General features: G+C 40.4%; 1 long non-coding RNA gene across 1 annotated transcript; it reads right to left on the reverse strand.

Moving 5' to 3' along the window:
* Positions 1-1,163: 1,163 nt before the first annotated feature.
* On the reverse strand, positions 1,164-13,753 carry LOC148152085 (uncharacterized). Its single transcript, XR_015757283.1, has 3 exons — positions 13,348-13,753; positions 2,613-2,804; positions 1,164-1,252 (listed from the first exon to the last, which is right to left on the reverse strand). It is a non-coding gene; the product is annotated as an uncharacterized LOC148152085 (long non-coding RNA).
* Between the last annotated feature and the right edge of the window lie 4,309 nt (positions 13,754-18,062).

Below are 18,062 nucleotides of genomic sequence, written 5' to 3' on the forward strand. Positions count from 1 at the left end.
TGCATTCTCTTTTGAAAAACAAAATGGGAGGGGATTCATTGGAAATGTACAGTGGAAGCTTGGATTTTCTGGCCAATTGAAGAGGCAACCCAATAATCACTAGTGGAAAAAGAATCCTATTCATCTGCCTTCAAATGCCATATAAGCAGGATCATAACAGATCCCAAGGTCTCATATTCCCTATTATACCCACCTTACCCTTTTTCCAGAAAAGGCGGGCTGGTGAGATGAACAGCAGGAGGAATGGAAGGTCTCCTCTGAGGAAGAAGCCTAAAACTGAGGGTGCCAAATATATAGTGAGCGTAAATGTGAGGATATGCATTTCGGTAGGATGAGTAGAGGAGCTGAATATTACTTAAATAGACTACAGAAAGCCACAGAACAGAATGATTTGTGTGTCTTCATTTATGAATCACAAAAAGCTAATATCCAAGTTCAGTGGTCAAATGGAAAGTTGTCCTTATTTCAATGGAGTATAAAAGTCTAGAGGCTTTGCTAAAACTATACAAGTCACTCATTTGACCATAGCTGGAGGTCTGTGAACAGTTTTGGGGCCTTTATTGAAGGAATGATAAATTGGCATTGGAAGTAGTCCAGAAAAAAATCACTGGACTGATTCCCGGAATTGTCTTTTGAAGAGATGTTGATCAGGTTGGGCCTCTACTTATTTGAATTTAGAAAAATAAAAGGTGTCATTATTGAAACATATAAAATTCTTAGGAGATTTGACAGGCTATATGCAGAAAGGTTGTTTTCCTTTGTGGGAGAGTCTTGGACGAGATGGCTTGTCAGGATAAGGGGTTACATATTTAATGCAGAGAGATGAAGCTTCTTCTCTGAGGCTGATTGAATCTGAGAAATTCTTTACCACAGAGTACTATCAAGGGTGGGTTATTAAGTATATTCAAGGCTGAGATAGATTTTTAATCAATAAGGGAATCAAGTTTTATGGGGAAAAGGCAGGAAAGTGGATTTGTGGGTTATCAGATCAACCATAGTCTCACTGAATGGTGGAGCAGACTCTATTTTTTTTTCCTCCTATTTCTGTTCCCTCAAACTTTCTTACTAACTGTGTGGGCCTCTGCAGCTTGGAGAGAATGTTGCTCCTGTGCCTTATGGTCTGAAGTCAGCTTTGGTCAATTTCTTGTTGATATGGTCTCTCCTCCAAGCTTGACCACATTCACTTCTCCTCCAGCCTGTTCATCATCATCTTCCAGACAATTCTCGGAATTTACTTATGAGTGAAATAAACCTGTTTTCAAGGCAGAAAAAGCGATTTATTATTTTGTTTTCAGAAAGTTGTATTGTACAAAAAATTGACAACATAGAGACACAGGAGTTGACCAGAAGCCTCAGAAGACATATGAATATTTGTCCTCAGTTAACTTTAAAACTAACTTAACTAATCAAGTGACTGACCTTTTGAAATAGGTTCCTGCAGATTCCTTAGCAGCATGACTTGCAAGTTAGATTCATGCTGGGTAAGGGAGAACAGAAATACCTAAAAATGTCCAATTAAAAATGGAAGTCTGATTTCAGCCTTATAATGCATGACCTGGTTGCCTATGGAGCTGCAATTTCATAAGTTGCTCACTTCTGGCATAGAAATAAGTGAGTTAGTGCAGCTTCCTGAATTAGATCCTCTACTGCATGTTTAAAACGTCTAAGACAGACATAACTGAAGTCAGTTTGTGGTCTATTCAGTTCATAACATGTTTCTCTGGATTGGTCAGCTTTCAGGTCTATATTAAAGTCACAACCAACATTAACATGATGAGAGGAATTTGGGAATTACTAGTGTTGCCTTGTTGGAAGGATTCCAATAGTGGTCTATAAAGTGGACATTTTGTCATAAATGTTTTCATCTAGACAAAAGCACAACAAGCAAAAAGCACAGTCTTTCATCTTTCTTGGATACAATGGTCAATATTTTTCACTGGCCAAGCAATTGTAATGCGGAATCCCCAGTGTAGCAGAATCTGAAGGGATTGCGGGAAATTGAGATTTCCTCCCAGGAATTCCTCTACATCTAGAACCCTCAAAGTCTATACTTAAATTGGAGAATTGTGATGAAATTAAGCAAAATAGTTACCCAGGAAAAGTGTGACTATTAAATACAAAAGATAGACAGAAGTTGGCCAGATGGTTTACAGTGAAGAGGAAGATGTTAGGTTATAGGAGGACATAAACAGATTGGTTAGAGGCAGATCAGAGCAAATGGAATTTAACCCTGATAAATGTGAGGTATTGTATTTTGAATTGAATTGAACTGAATTGTATTAGCTTTGTATTCACATGTATTCAAATGAGTACAGTGGAACATTACAAGTCACCACTGACTGCACCATCTTAGATACAAAATACCCAAGTACAGTTTCTTAAGAAAATTCTGAGGAACAAAGTTAGAAAAATAAAGAAACAAAAGCTCCGAATAACAGTCTTTCCAATCCAATCCAATCCAATCCACACCAGCACCTAGCTATGAGTAACTGAAAGAGAGACCTCCACTGCCTCACCTCTGCCTGTATCAGACCCACCAACGTAGGGCTCACCACAGTTTTGATGCTGCCTCTGGGCCCATCTCACTGATGCAGCTGAACCCGCTCACTCACCCCAGATCCTGGAGTCTCCAGCTCCGCTGCTGCCTGGATGATGCCAGCCCCTGCTCCAGGCATAGCATGCTGCCCCTCCGCTGCTACATTAGCGCCAGGAGTCCCTGCTCTGGGCCTACTGCCACAAGGAGTCCCAAGCTCGAGTCAAGACTCCGGCTTTGGCTGCAGATATCATCTTGCCAGTGCCACCATCTTGAAGACGGAATAAGACAAAAGAGTAGATTAGATTTAGATTTTTTTAGATTACATTGCAGCGTGGAAACAGGCCCTTCGGCCCAACAAGTCCACACCGACCTACCGAAGCGCAACCCACCCATACCCCTACATTTACCCCTTACCTAACACTACGGACAATTTAGCATGGCCAATTCACCTGACCTGCACATCTTTGGACTGTGGGAGGAAACCGGAGCACCCGGAGGAAACCCACGCAGACACGGGGAGAACGTGCAAACTCCACATAGTCAGTCGCCTGAGGCAGGAATTGAACCTGGGTCTCAGGCGCTGTGAGGCAGCAGTGCTAACCACTGTGCCGCCCATTACTTAATGAATGGCAAGATTCTCTGAAACTCAGTGCATCAGTGAGATCTAGAGCTGCAATTCTAGCAGATAATAAGTGAGCACTTTCCCACATATCCCTGAAGGTGTCAGGACTGTTAAGAAGACACACAAACTGCTTGCCTTTATCAGTCATCCCATAGATTATAAGAATAGGGATGTCACCTTGGAACTTCCCAGAACTTTGGAAGTTAGGGGTTAGCTGGAGTACCGAGAACAGGTCTTGTCTCCAGAATATGATTGAAGAGGAGGAGGTGTAGAGATGATTCATTGGGATGAAGCATTTCGGCTATGATGAGAGGCTGGATAAGCTTGGATTGTTTCTTTTAGAGCAGAGAAGATTGAAGGGGGACTTGATAGATGCGTAAAAGATTATGAAGGGCATGGACAGGCTGAATAGAAAGCATCTTGGCTGAAGGGTCAATAACACGGGGGTGTAACTTAAAGTGAAAGGCAGGACATTTAGAGGGGATTTGAGGAAATATATTTTCATCTAAAGGTTGGTGGGAGTCTAGAATGCATTGCTTGGGAAGATAGTTGACACAGGAAACCTCACAACCTTTAAAAGCTATTTAGATGAGCACTTGAAGTATGGCCTAGTGCGAGAAAGTGGGGTAGTATTTTCTTGGCAGTATACTCACATTGGGCTGACGGACATCTTCTGGAAAGTCAAAAGCCTGAGTAATTATTCAATTCATATGATATTTACCACATACACACACACACACACACAGAGTGTGGAGTGGCAATCTACATGCAATTGTCATTTCTCAGAAAATCTAGCTGAACAACTTTCATTCACAAATTTTTATTAAATACTATCAGCCCATCTAAACTGAATACACAATTCTTCTCCTGCACTTTTTAAAATCAAGAATAAATTATTATATCAAATATCAAAAGACACATTGAATTCAGGGGTTAGCATGTGACAAAGAATTTCTCAATCTTTGAACTATCATATAAATTCCTCCATGTAGGCATTATGAGGAAATTATTGTATCTCTGACATATGTAGTGCATTGTTCTTAGGTTTTAAGTTTGATGCATGGGTTCTGAAATAATTAAGTATGTGTACTTCTTCCAATACATTAATTGAACCTAAATCTATTTTTATCATTTTAAGAACAAGAATCAGTAATAAATTTTTTACTCACAAATTCAATAAATGTGTTGTAACCGACGGCTAAAAACATTTCACAAGAATACAAATCAAACTTTAGAGTGTGTGATAAAAATGACAGTACTTTCATGTAAAATGAAATCTGACAGATAAAGTTTTGCAACAGTGAAGTAAATAATTGTGTGATGGTGCCTAACTCTTTACTAAAGCACCATCTGCAATCTAGATATCTCTCAAAAATACTTCAGTTACTGTCACTCCTCGTGTTGCTACTGCATCAAATTCTACAATCAACAACGTGCCTCCCGAGCTTGGTTCATTGGTAGTACTTTTACTCATATACAGGAAGGCTGTGGATTCCAGTCGCATTGCCAAAGCATAAGCATATCATCTACACTAACATTTTAATGGAGATCCGTGATGCAATTTGGATGTATGTTCCCAGAAAAGTAGCCTAAGCCTTTGGATAGCTGGTCTCCACTACATCACCATCACCCTGCTAAATTGAGTCCAGATTAGAGTGGTACTGGAAAAGCACTGCAGTTCAGGCAGCATCCGAGGAGCAGTAAAATCCCTTCATCAGGAATACAGGCAGAGAGCCTGAAGGGTGGAGAGATAAGTGAGAGGAGGGTGGGGGTGGGGAGAAAGTAGCATAGAGTACAATAGGTGAGTGGGGGAGGGGATGAAGGTGATAGGTGGAAAAGAAGATAGGCAGGTAGGACAAGTCATGGGGACAGTGCTGAGCTGGAAGTTTGGAACTGGGGTGAGGTGGGGGAAGGGGAAATGAGGAAACTGTTGAAGTCCACATTGATGCCCTGGGGCTGAAGTGTTAAATTGAAACTGCTGGCTTTCAGAAGAGGTGTTTAAACTAAAGTCCTGCCAGGTGGGAGGTGGGTTAGGAGGCAGGATTTGGGGAAACTTGTAATTTTGCACGTGAAGACAGCTGCCTGCCTCTGAAATATTTGCCATAGGAGGGTAATCATGCAATAATCAAACTCATAGCGATGAGTTTTTAATTAAACACTCTAAAGGGCCAATTAGAAATATATCTACAGATTCGCCAGAAATTATCTCAACAACGGGTGGCCTTCACACCCCTGGGAAGAATCTGCAGCCCTGTGGTTAAGAGGCAGTTTCCCAGTCACACGTTGGTGACAAGTGATAGTTTTCTTTAAACTTATTCAGGAGACCGTTTGATCATTGGGATGCTTTGTGATTGGAGGCTGATCTGTGGAATGGATCTCCCTCTACATTCCTGCCCTGGCTATACTGATTTTTCTTTTACAAAACAGCATTGTTGATCTGAAGCTGTCTTCACCTTAAGTCATCGTTATGGTCTCCTGCTGCCTCAGCAGTACCCACCTCTCTGCTGGGACATCGCAGTGCACCTACCACATGGGTATTTGACGTCTCATCCTTAATTTGTTTCATCAGGGAAGATTCTGATGCCATGCATTCAGCAGCTACAGAGATTGAAACCCACATTTGTCTCTGATGATGGACCAATTTCAAAGATGGGAAGGTTCCATTCAACACGTAATGTCGATGATAACTTTTTAATCAGAACTGCACATCTGTTGTCTGTAGGGTCTAGCTGTGCACAAATTTATTACCACGTTTTCAACAATAACTTGCAACTACATAGTACCTTTAAATCAGTAAAACTTCACGATGCTTCATAAGTGTTAAACAAAATTGGACCCCAGGGCAAATAGACAATAGGACAACTTCTAGCAGCTCTTCTGGCAGAGTAGGAATGAACAATGAGCCAAGTTCAACAACATGTTGAATTTGATAATAATTAATAATAATATAACTGTAGAATTTGATACAGCAGCAATGTGATGAATGACAGTTCTGGAACTGTAACGCTAAAGTGTACTTTTAAATTGAAATATCTGGATTGCAGATGTTTTTGTGAAATGTTATAGATGGCAAATCACAGTTCCCTACATTATTGCAAGCCTATATCAATTGGATTAAATATAAATCGAAGAACTGTAATTAATGATGCAGTGACAATAATTATACTTCAAAATGTAATTCACTAACTGTGAAATATTTTAGGGATATCCTGGTGTCCAGGAAGCATTAGGTAAAATCCTTGTTTATTTGCTTCTTTTCTTTCATCATTTTCTTATGTGGATTCTTTCTATCTTTTCTCTCATTCTTTCTCAGTTGAAGCTGACCTGAATTTGTGGGACAATTTGATTTTTCTGATTATGTCTGTGTACATGCAAGCATTTTTAATACAAAATATAATCTCAGTTAATTTGAAATGAAATTCATGAAGTTATGAGGCATTTAAGCTTTCTCAAAATTTATTTGTTTCTTTTGAAGAGGCCGTTGATGTTGTTATGAGAGATTCTGGCTACCTCGTTACCTTGAACTCAGACCAGCTTTTGGCATTTATTATGGCTTGCACATTTCACTGCAGTCAGATTAACCTGCTTTATCTGGTCCTTTTTATTTGACTTGGATTTTTTTCCTTTCTATTTATTATCCAGATCTATAAATCTATTTTTTCTTTTGTCAATTAAATCTTCAGTCCAAAATTCTGGTCCATATCCTTGAGCTTACACTTTGATTTGTAGGACATACCGATGAATATTTGTAGTATCTGCATCTGTGAATGCAATCTGGGAAAAGTTTTTTAGAAGGAACATTTTTAAAATGCCAGATCTGCTCTTTAGTCATGGATCTAAACTGTTTCATTTTTCTGTGACCACCTGTCAAAGTAGTTGTAATTCTCCTGTACAATATTAATGTATTTGAATGCATTTTATAGAGTCATACAGCATGGAAACCGATTCTTTGGTCCAACCAGTCCATGCCAACCATAATATCAAACTAAATTAGTCCCATCTGCCTGTGCTTGGTCCATATCCCTCCAAACGTTCCTTCATGTACTTATCCAAATGTCTTTTAAACTTTGTAACTGTACCCACATCCACTACTTCCTTTGGAAGTTCTTTCCACACACACATCCACTGTATAAAATTGCCCCTCATGTCCTTTTAAAATCTTTCTCCCCTCAACCTAAAAATATGTTCACTAGTCTTGAAATTCCCCACCCTAGGGAAAATAAACTGCCATTCGCCTCATGTATACCTCTCACCATGCTATAAACCTTTACAAGGTTGCCCCTCAACCTCCTACGCTCCAGTAAAAAAAACTCAGCCTATCCAGCCTCTGTTATAACTCAAACCCACCATTCCCAATAACATTCTGGTAAATCGCTGCTGAATCTCCTCCAGCTTAATAACATTCTTCCTGAAGCAGGGTTACCAGAACCAGATACAGTATGCCTAAAGAGGCCTCACCAACTTACTGTACAACCTCAACATAATATCCCAACTCCAAAACTCAAAAATCTGAGCAATAAAGGCAAGCAGGCAAAACACCTTCTTTATCACCCTGTGATGCGAACTTCAAAGATTAATGTACTTGAACCGCAAGGTATTTCTGTTCTCTAACAGTACCCTAGGCTCTACTTTTAGTTTGTGTGTCCTGCCCTTGTTTGTTTTAGCAAAATGCAATACCTCGCATTTATCCAACCACTACTCTTCACCCCACTGACCCAATTGATCCAGATCTCTTAGATATCCTTCTTCATTGTTCACTATATCATCAATTTGGTGTCATCCACAAACTTACGAACCATGCCTCCTCTATTCTTATCTAAATCATTTGTATAAATGACAAACAACAGTGAACCTAGCACTAATCCCTGTGGAACACTGCTGGTCGCAGGCCTCCAGTCTAAAACATAACCCTCCACCACCACTTTGTCTTCTGCTGATAAGTAAATTTTATATCCAATTGGCAAGCTCAGTCTGAATCCCATGTGATCTAACTTTACCAATTGGAAACCTTGTCAAAAGTGTTACTGAAGTGCAAGTAAACAATGTCTACAATCTGCCCTCATCAGTCTTTTTGGTTAGTTCCTCAAAAAACTCAATCAGTTTGTGAGACATGATTTCCTTGCAAAAAACCATGTTGAACATCCCTAATCATTTCTTGCCTCTCCAAATGCTTATACCATATATACTTGATTAAAAGTCAATCTCATGTGAAAGTTGCCCACCCATGTTTGGCAAAAAGTCTGAAATTTCCAACATATTTCATGTAAAAATTGACACCAGCTCTTCACAGATAACAGATCAACATTTGTGAGTCAAGGTATTATTGTGTTGTTATGGACTATGCCAGACCACTCAAAACATTCTTAAGCAAGCAGCTCAGACCATAACTTCACAATTTGTTTTGGTAAGTGTACAGTGAAAATTACCCAGATTAAATTAGCTCGGTTGACTACTAGATTTTAAAAGACGTAAATTTATTCACAACACAAAGAACAGAATAAAGAACCCTCCAGAACTCAGCCTATCAAACTAGACTTAAGTATGTTGTTCCGAATACACACACCAATCCCAATAAGCAAACTATCTTTTAAAAACCAGTATAAATGGAACACATAGTTACGAGTTTAAGTTGACGGACAGAAAGAGAGAAAGTTTCCACACAGCTCCCTGTTTGAACACCTCACCAGTTCAAGACTGAACTAAACTGCTCAGCTCAGTAAGAGAGCTGACCACGCCCCTTTCTTTATACAGGTCACTTCTAAAACATGGCTTAAAAATGTGTTGCTGGAAAAGCGCAGCAGATCAGGCAGCATCAAAGGAACAGGAGAATCGACGTTTCGGGCATAAGCCCTTCTTCATGCCTGACCTGCTGCGCTTTTCCAGCAATACATTTTTAAGCTCTGATCTCCAGCATCTGCAGTCCTCACTTACTTCTAAAACATGACCAATTTGTTACATATAAACAAAAGGCCCCTCAAAATCCTTTTCATCTCTGTTCCAAACCAGACTGATCGGAGCTTGTCTCGGTTTATTACCCCTCTGAAAAAAATCAAGGAGGGAGTATCCTTGAGCCAAAGAACAGCTTTTGAAAAAAAGGGGCTAACTTTGTGACACTGTGCATAAATGCTTTGATGAAGAAATGAACTTTTGTTCATGTTATTCTGTGATTTGCTGTACAAATCACACCATTTGGCTCAAACGTTTAAGACACATCAAGTCAGACTCAGGTGACAACCAACCTTGTGGAATGTAGTCATATACTTAGTTGAGGTTTTAAAATGTCATCATCATCTTCTGCAAAAATGCCCTCCAGAAAAAGCAAAAAATATAAGCAGTGTTCAAACAGAAAATTTTTGCAGAGAAGACAAATAATTGTGTATTTCAGAATTATGAGAGAGACTGGAGAAAGACATCAAACCAACTTCAGACAATGCTAAAATGAGAGTATGCACAAACCTAACAAGTGGCCACAATTGGGAAAAATAAGTTGCTGAGTGAGTACTTGAAAATTGTCAAAGTGCTGGAAGGTGCACTAGGCTCATAAGAAGGCAAGACTTCATACTTTGGCAGAGAACTGAGATTGCCCAAAAACTGCCTGCTGAATGAGAACTTTCACCAGTTTGTAATCAGAAATCAGCAGAAGGCAGGCTACAAGTTATCTTGCATGGAAACATGGATAAAACTCATAATGCTCTCGACATGTTGAAGAATTGAACTGTGAACCAAAAAGAAGAAAAAAAACAGTACTGTTTGAAATCACTGGCCATGAGAAAAGTAGGTTTACTTTACTCAATGTTTATCAATTTTCTTTCTTGTATGGCTGATGGCATGAAGTTAAAACAGATGGCTGTTGTTAAGAGAAAAACTTTGCCAAAGGAGAAATTTCCACAAGGAATTGTCATCCATATACATCCCCAAGACTGGATAGATGAAGGTAGATGTAAACAATGGATAACTGAAGTTTGGAATTTACAGTGAGGTGAACTACGCAAGAAAAGAGTGAACATCTAGTGAAAAATGTTGTTGATTACATCTGATCACTTAATGCTGACATAACTGTTATTCTCGGTGAATTTACAAGTGTTTTTCAACCAATAGACAGAGTCATAGAGATGTACAGCATGGAAACAGACCCTTCGGTCCAACCCATCCATGCTGACCAGATATCCAAACCCAATCTAGTCCCACCTCCCAGCGCGCGGCCCATATCCCTCTAAACCCTTCCTATTCATATACCCAGCCAAAGGCCTCTTAAATGTTGCAATTGTACCAGCCTCCACCACAACCTCTGGCAGCTCATTCCATACACGTACCACCCTCTGCATGAAAAAGTTGCCCCTTTGGTCTCTTTTATATCTTTCCCCTCTCACCCTAAACCTATGCCCTCTAGTTCTGGACTCCCCGACCTCAGGGAAAAGACTTTGACTACTTATCGTATCCATGCCCCTCATAATTTTGTAAACCTCTATAAGGTCACCCCTCAGCCTCTGACGCTCCAGGGAAAACAGCCCCAGCCTGTTCAGCCTCTCCCTGTAGCTCAAATCCTCCAACCCTGGCAATATCCCTGTAAATCTTTTCTGAACCCTTTCAAGTTTCACAACATCTTTCTGATAGGAAGGAGACCAGAATTGCACGCAATATTCCAACAGTGGCCTAACCAATGTCCTGTACAGCCGCAACATGACCTCCCAACTCTTGTACTCAATACTCTGACCAATAAAGGAAAGCATACCAAACACCTTCTTCACTATCCTATTTACCTGCGACTCCACTTTCAAGGAGCTATGAACCTGCACTCCAAGGTCTCTTTGTTCAGCAACACTCCCTAGGACCTTACCATTAAGTGTATAAGTCCTGCTAAGATTTGCTTTCCCAAACTGCAGCACCTCGTATTTATCTGAATTAAACTCCATCTGCCACTTCTCGGCCCATCTGGTCCAGATCCTGTTGTAATCTGAGGTAACCCTCTTCGCTGTCCACTACACCTCCAATTTTGGTGTCATCTGCAAACTTACTAACTGTACCTCTTATGCTCGCATCCAAATCATTTATGTAAATGACAAAAAGTAGAGGGCCCAGCACCGATCCTTGTGGCACTCCATTGGTCACAGGCTTCCAGCCTGAAAAACAAGCCTCCACCACCACCCTCTGTCTTCTACCTTTGAGCCAGTTCTGTATCCAAATGGCTAATTCTCCCTGTGTTCCATGAGATCTAACCTTGCTAATCAGTCTCCCATGCCATTGATGAGAATGAAGTGGGATAGCTGGATGCATGATGGAAAAAACATACATGAAAGGAAGCAGCATGCTGGCTCCCTCACTGTCACTGATCTGTGAATGGATTGTTGACTCATGGAAGGAAACGAAGACTGGTCCTATTTTCAAATCATTCAAGAAATGTGGAATTTTGAATACATTAGACATAATGCATACAGAGAACGATTATCTATGGGATAGCATTGATAAAGAAGAAGTGGATGATGTGCTACCTCTAACTGTAGACAGTGAAGATGAGGATCCAGACGATGATATCATTCATTCTGATGATAATGAAGCTTTACTCAGTGCTAAAGGTGTTGAACAGTGTGATTTTGTATTTGACATGTTTAAGATGTAACATCCAATTGTGATTGAAGCCATATTGTATTTGTACTTCACTTTTTGTATGCATAAGTAAAAGCTCATAAAATTCATTTTTGTTTCTATTGTCTTTACCCAGTAATTACCACAATCCATTGTGTTTTTTTCCTTTATTCATTTAGAGATCAATTGGCTTCTGGACATTTGGACTGTAGCATGAATTTCACCCCTCAAAAGTAGTATCCATGTAATAGTCAACCCCAAAAATTTAACGTTAAGAAATAGTTTAAAATTTTTGACTTTTACACAAGTATGTACAGTCAATCTTTCTGAATCACCTCAAACAGAATTACCCACCATCAAAATCAAATTCTCAGGTCTATATTCCCAGGCTTATCCTTACATCCCTTCTTAAACAAAGGCACAATATTAGCAACTCTCCAGCCATCCAACACCATCACCTGGAGTTATAGATGATGCAAAAGTATTTCTTCAAGAGGGCTTGCAACTTCCTCTCTAACTTCTCTCATCCTGGGATACACCAGATCAGGTCCTGAAGATTTAGCAACTTTTATATTTTTTAAGACCTCCAACACTTCCTCATCTGTAATTTGAACTGTTTTAAAAACATCAATATTTATTTTTGAATTCTCTTGCCTCAAGTTATTTCTTGCCTCCAGTAAAAACTGATGTGAAATATTCAGTTAATTTCTCTACCTGAGGTATGTCCTGAGGTTCAACACAATGATGACCTCTTTTATCTTTAAGGTACTTTACTTTCTCACTCTCTCTCTCTCTCCCGTTGCTCTCTTGCTCTTAATGTAGTTGTAGAATCGTTTTGGATTATCTTTAACCTTATTTGCCTCTCTCATATCCTCTCTTGGGTTCCTGATCTCCATCTTAAGAATGCCTCCACACTCATTAGACTTGATGTGGAGATGCTGGTGTTGGACTGGGGTGCACAATGGTAAAAATCACACAACACCAGATTATAGTCCAACAGGTTTATTTCCCACAAACTTTCGGAGTGCTGCTCCTTCATCAGGCAGCTAGTGAGGCAGGATCATAGGCCACAAAACAAGGATAGGATCCCTCTTGTTCTCACCTTTCACCCCACCCGCCTTCACATGCAAAGAATAATCTTCTGCCATTTTCGCCAACTCCAACACGTCACCACTAAACACATCTTCCCTTCCCTCCCCTTGTCCGCATTCTGCAGAGATCATTCCCGCTGGGACAATCTAGTCCACTCCTCTATCACCCTCACCTCCTTCCACCTATCATATTGCAGTGCCCCCCCCCCCCCCACCTTTTATCTCAGCCCGCTTGGCACAACAGCCTCATTCCTGAAGAAGGGTTTATGCCCGAAATGTCGATTTTCCTGCTCCTCGGATGCTGACTGACCTGCTGCGCTTTTCCAGCACCACACTTTTCAACTCTGGTCTCCAGCATCTGCAGTCCTCACTTTTTCCCACTCCTCCATCACACCTAACACCTCTCCCATCACACGTGGCACCTTCCTATGCAATCGCAGAAGATGCAACACCTGCATGCTCACCATCGAAGGCCCCAAACACTCATTTCAGATTAAACAGCATTTCACTTGTACCTCTTTAAATTTGCTCCCAATGTGGTCTCTTCTATATCGGAGAGACAAAACGCTGACTGGGTGATCGCTTTGCTGAGCACCTTCGGTCTGTACGCAATCAGGTCCCGGACCTTCCCGTGGCTTGCCACTTTAACACACAATCCTGCTCCCATGGCTGTCCTTGGCCTGCTGCAATGTTCCAGTGAACGTCAACGCAAACTGGAGGAACAGCATCTCATCTCCCGACTAGGCACGTTACAGCCTGCCGGTCTCAACATTGAATTCAACAACTTCAGATGATTATCCCATCTCGACCCCTCTGTTTTCATTCTGCTCCGTAATTTTATTTCATTTATTTTATTCATTTTTAAGTATATTTTTTCACTGTTCTGTACCTCTTATTTCTTCATTGCCTCTCTTTCTCTCGTTCCCCACTCTCTCATCACCTTTTTTCTCTCCTCTTCCCCCTTTGCTACCCTTCTCCCCTGTTTTCCATTTTGCCTCTGCTTCACCCATCCCCCACTATTTTGTCACATGGCACTGGCTTCAGCCTTGGTCGTTCACAGCTCCTCATCTCCGTATAATCTCTTTATGCACTGTCATTATCACCTCTTTATTGCTACCTTTGCTTCTGGAGCCATGACTCACCTTCTCTCAGCCTAGTATAAATACCTCCCTATTTCTCCCTTTTTTTAGCTTTGAGAAAGGGTCAGTTAGACTCACAAAGTCAGATCTTTTCTCTCCTTACAGATGCTGAGATTTTTCCAGCATTTACTCTTTTGGTTTCATAGGACACAGAATTTATAGTAAACCATCTAAGTGTCGTACAACTGATGCAATGTATTGAACAAACCTAGGTTGCTGTTAAGTCTTTAATCACTCAGAGTGAGTTGCAGGTTTCAATTCATTAATATGTAAATCCCAGAATTTCTTTCAAGTCACACTCACGAGATGACTTAAGGTGACATCTCACCTCAGACAATGCATTAAAGGTGTGAGGTTAGGGTCTGTCTGTATTCCAACCTTGAGTAAGACCAGTTCTATTTCCAAAGTAGGAACTTATAAAATATCACATGGACTGACTGCCTACAGATCGTGTGCTTTTTGAACAAAATAGAATATATCTGCAAATACAATTCTGCAAATGCAAATTTACCTCATTAGACTTATATGTGTGCATCCGTGCGTGTGAGGAAGAGAGAGAGAGGGAGAGTGTGTGTGCATGAGTGTGACAAGTGTACATGTCTGTGAGAGGGTGTGCCCGTGAGCATGATTGTAACCTGGTGTTGTGCTTTTTAACTTGTTATACTGTTCAAGAGATTCATTTGAACCCAGTTGTCCACATCTAATATGTGATTTATTTTATTCTTGACTAGAACCACAATATCTTTATTCATCTAGTCATACCAGTTTGACCTTTCACTCTAAAAGGAACGTAATGACTGAACACTCGTTTATCACACTTTCAAAATCCTCCCACTTATCAAACATACTTTTACTGCAAAGAATCTACTCCAACTAACTTTTGAACATTTTTGTCTCATACCATGAAAATTTGCCTTACTGCAATGAAAACTTTGATTTTTATGGAAGGCTTATCCCTTTCTATTATTATTTTAAAGCAAATAGAATTGTGATCAAGAGACCCAAAATGTTACCCTACTATCACTTTGCCTCTTGCCCTGTCTTAATACCCAAGGAAAGGTCAAGTTTTACACCTTCTCCAGTACAAGCATTCACATGTTGATCAAGAAAATTCTCATGAACACCTTTAACAAATCCTTCACCATCCTTACCTTTAACACTATGGTAGTCCAAGTTGATGTTTGGAAAATTAAAATCATCTTTTACAACATTATTCTTACATATATCTAAGATCTCTCGACATGTTTGCTCTTCAATCTCCCTCTGACTATTGCGACGTCTATAGTACAATTCCATCAAAGTGATCATTGCTTTTTTATTTATAATTTCAACCCATACATTTTCACTGAATGATTTTTCAGACATATCTTCTCTTATTACCTTAATCAAATACGTCACTCCCCTCCTCTTATGCTGCTCTTTCAATCTTTCCTATTGCATTTGAAACTCAGAACGTTGATCTGCCAGTCATGTCCAACCCTAAGCCAAGTTTTTGTAAATGGTTATGATGTTCCAATTCTATATTCCCAAACATGGTGAGTTCATCAGCCTTACCTGTAAGGCTCCTTGTATTGAAATAAATGCAGTTTAATTCTTCAGAGTTACTTTGTTCTTTGACTTGCTCTTGCTGTCTTTTCTAATTTACTTGTTATTTTCAGATTCAAAACCATTCTCATTTATCTTTCTATTTACTCTGCTACTTAGGATTCCGCAGACACCATTCCCTCCGCAACTCCCTCATTATGTCCACAACCCCCACGAACCCACCCTTCACTCCCGGCACCTTCCCTTGCCACCACAAGAGGTGCAAAACCTGCATCCACACCTCCCCGTTCACCTCCGTCCATGGCTCCAAAGGACCCTTCTACATCCGGCAGAGATTTTCCTGCACATCCAAACACCTCATCTACTGTGTCCGTTGCTCTTGATGTGGTGTCCTCTACACTGAGGAGAAACAATGCCAACTTGCATTATGTTTCAGGGAACATCGCTATGACATGTGCACTAAACAACCCCACAGCCCTGTGGATGACATTTCAACTCCCCCTGCTACTCCACCAAGGGCATACAAGTCCTAACATAGGCATCTTCAATCATTAGCGTGGTCAGCACAGAGTGGTTATAAAAGGAGTGCATTGCAGAATGCAAAACTTGGAAATTTGTACAAATAGGTATTGGATGCAGAGGAATCTTGGAATCCCTACACTGTGAAAGCAGACTATCAAACCCATTGAGTCTACACCATCCTTCCAAAGAGCATCCCACCCACACCCACTTTATCCCTGTAACCCCACATTTCCCATGGCTAATCTACTTAACATGTACATCCCTGGACATTATGGGCAATTTAGCAGGGCCAATATACCTACTCTGCACATCTTTGGACTCTGGGAGTAAACCCACGCAAACATGGAGAGAACGTGATAAATTTCACACAGACAGTCATCTGAGGGTGGAATCAAACCCAGGTCCTTGGTGCTGTGAGGCGGCACTGAGCCACCATGTTACCCCTAAGGAAGAATGAGGGGCTTCATTTTGCCTCTAATATTTAAAGTGCTCTTTTTTAAAAACAAGTCAGTACCCATCGAGCATGCCCTAAAGTGTTCAGCGCTGTTGGCTAAGATATAAGTCCGGCGGAAAAAGCTGTCAGCTGGAGCCGCCCATTAATAGTGCTGTATTTCATGCCAGGAATTGTTGGCATCTAGTTTGTTCTGCCACATTGGAGTATAGTAAACAGCATTTACCATGTATACTCCTGTGAAAGTCGAATTTTTTTGAGTATTTTTAAGGTTAAATTTATGAGGTTGACTATCACATGGATACTACTTTTGAGGGGCTGAAATTCATGCTACAGACCAAAATACCATATCATTAGCAGAAGGCCAAATGATCTCTAAATGAATAAAGCAAAACAACACAATGAATCATAGCAAGCTGAGCTGCATACAAAGGGAGGTTGTCACCTGACCCTGACCTGATACGTATTAAACTTTCACGCCAAACTGGTGTCAATTGTACATCAAAACACATAAAAGCACAAAAAATGTATTTCCTCATCGTAACATTTATGTACAGGATAATAAATGTTGATCTGTTATCTATGAAGAACTCGGGTCAACATTTACATGAGATCTATGGAAATTTCCAGATTTTTTGACCAAAGATAGAGAGTCGATTCTTATATGAAATTGACTTTTACTCCAGTATACAGAGGAGCCTCAATTATTTGAAAGACACAAGCATTTGGTTAATTGAATGCCAGATAATCGATGCCGGAGAACATAGTTAGCCATGCATTAGGACCTTGCGATCTTGTTCGGATAATCCAAAATTCAGTTAATCGAATGCCAGATAATCAAGGTTCCTCTGCCTATTGTAAATTAGTTGAAAATAAATAATAACAAGGTGTTATTGTGTGCAAAAAGGTCTCTCAATGCTCACTAAGTTTTTGTCTCATTGCTCAAACTTTGGGAAGAAAATCAGATACATTTTTCTTGCTGTCAAAAGTTTCATTTTTCTGATTTTACTATATTTTCCCAACTGAATCGTCATTGCCTGCTTGTTCAGGGCCTGGGAAAATTTAGCCTGGAGTTCCCAGAACAAGTACTGGAGTAAAACCATTAACCACCGAGCCATTGTGTTTGGGTGGCATGGTGGCTCAGTGGTTAGCACTGCTGCCTCACAGTTGCCAGGGACCTGGGTTCAACTTCAACCTTGGGAAACTATCTGTGGAGTTTGCATATTCTCCCTGTGTCTGTGTGGGCATGCTCTGGTTTCCTCCCACAATCCAAAGATGTGCAGGCTAGGTGAATTGGCCATGGGAAATTGCCCATAGTGTTCAGGGATGTGTACATTAGGTGCCTTAGTCAGGGTTAAATGTAGGAAAGGGGAATGGGTCTAAGTGGATTACTTGTCGGAGTGTTGATGTGGACTTGTTGGGCTGAAGGGCCTGTTTCTATACTGTAGGGATTCTATATTCTATTCTATCTGTAAAAACACTTTAAAGTATTCTCATGATGGAATATAAGTAAGCATTAACTGTAACATTCAGAAAAGCTGGTCAAAGGTGTAAATCTAAAGTTGGCAAGTGT

This window comes from Chiloscyllium plagiosum, unplaced genomic scaffold (assembly GCF_037043375.1).
Source record: "Chiloscyllium plagiosum isolate Xiang-an unplaced genomic scaffold, Cpla_swu_hap1 HiC_scaffold_1, whole genome shotgun sequence".
Taxonomy (NCBI): Eukaryota; Metazoa; Chordata; class Chondrichthyes; order Orectolobiformes; family Hemiscylliidae; genus Chiloscyllium; species Chiloscyllium plagiosum.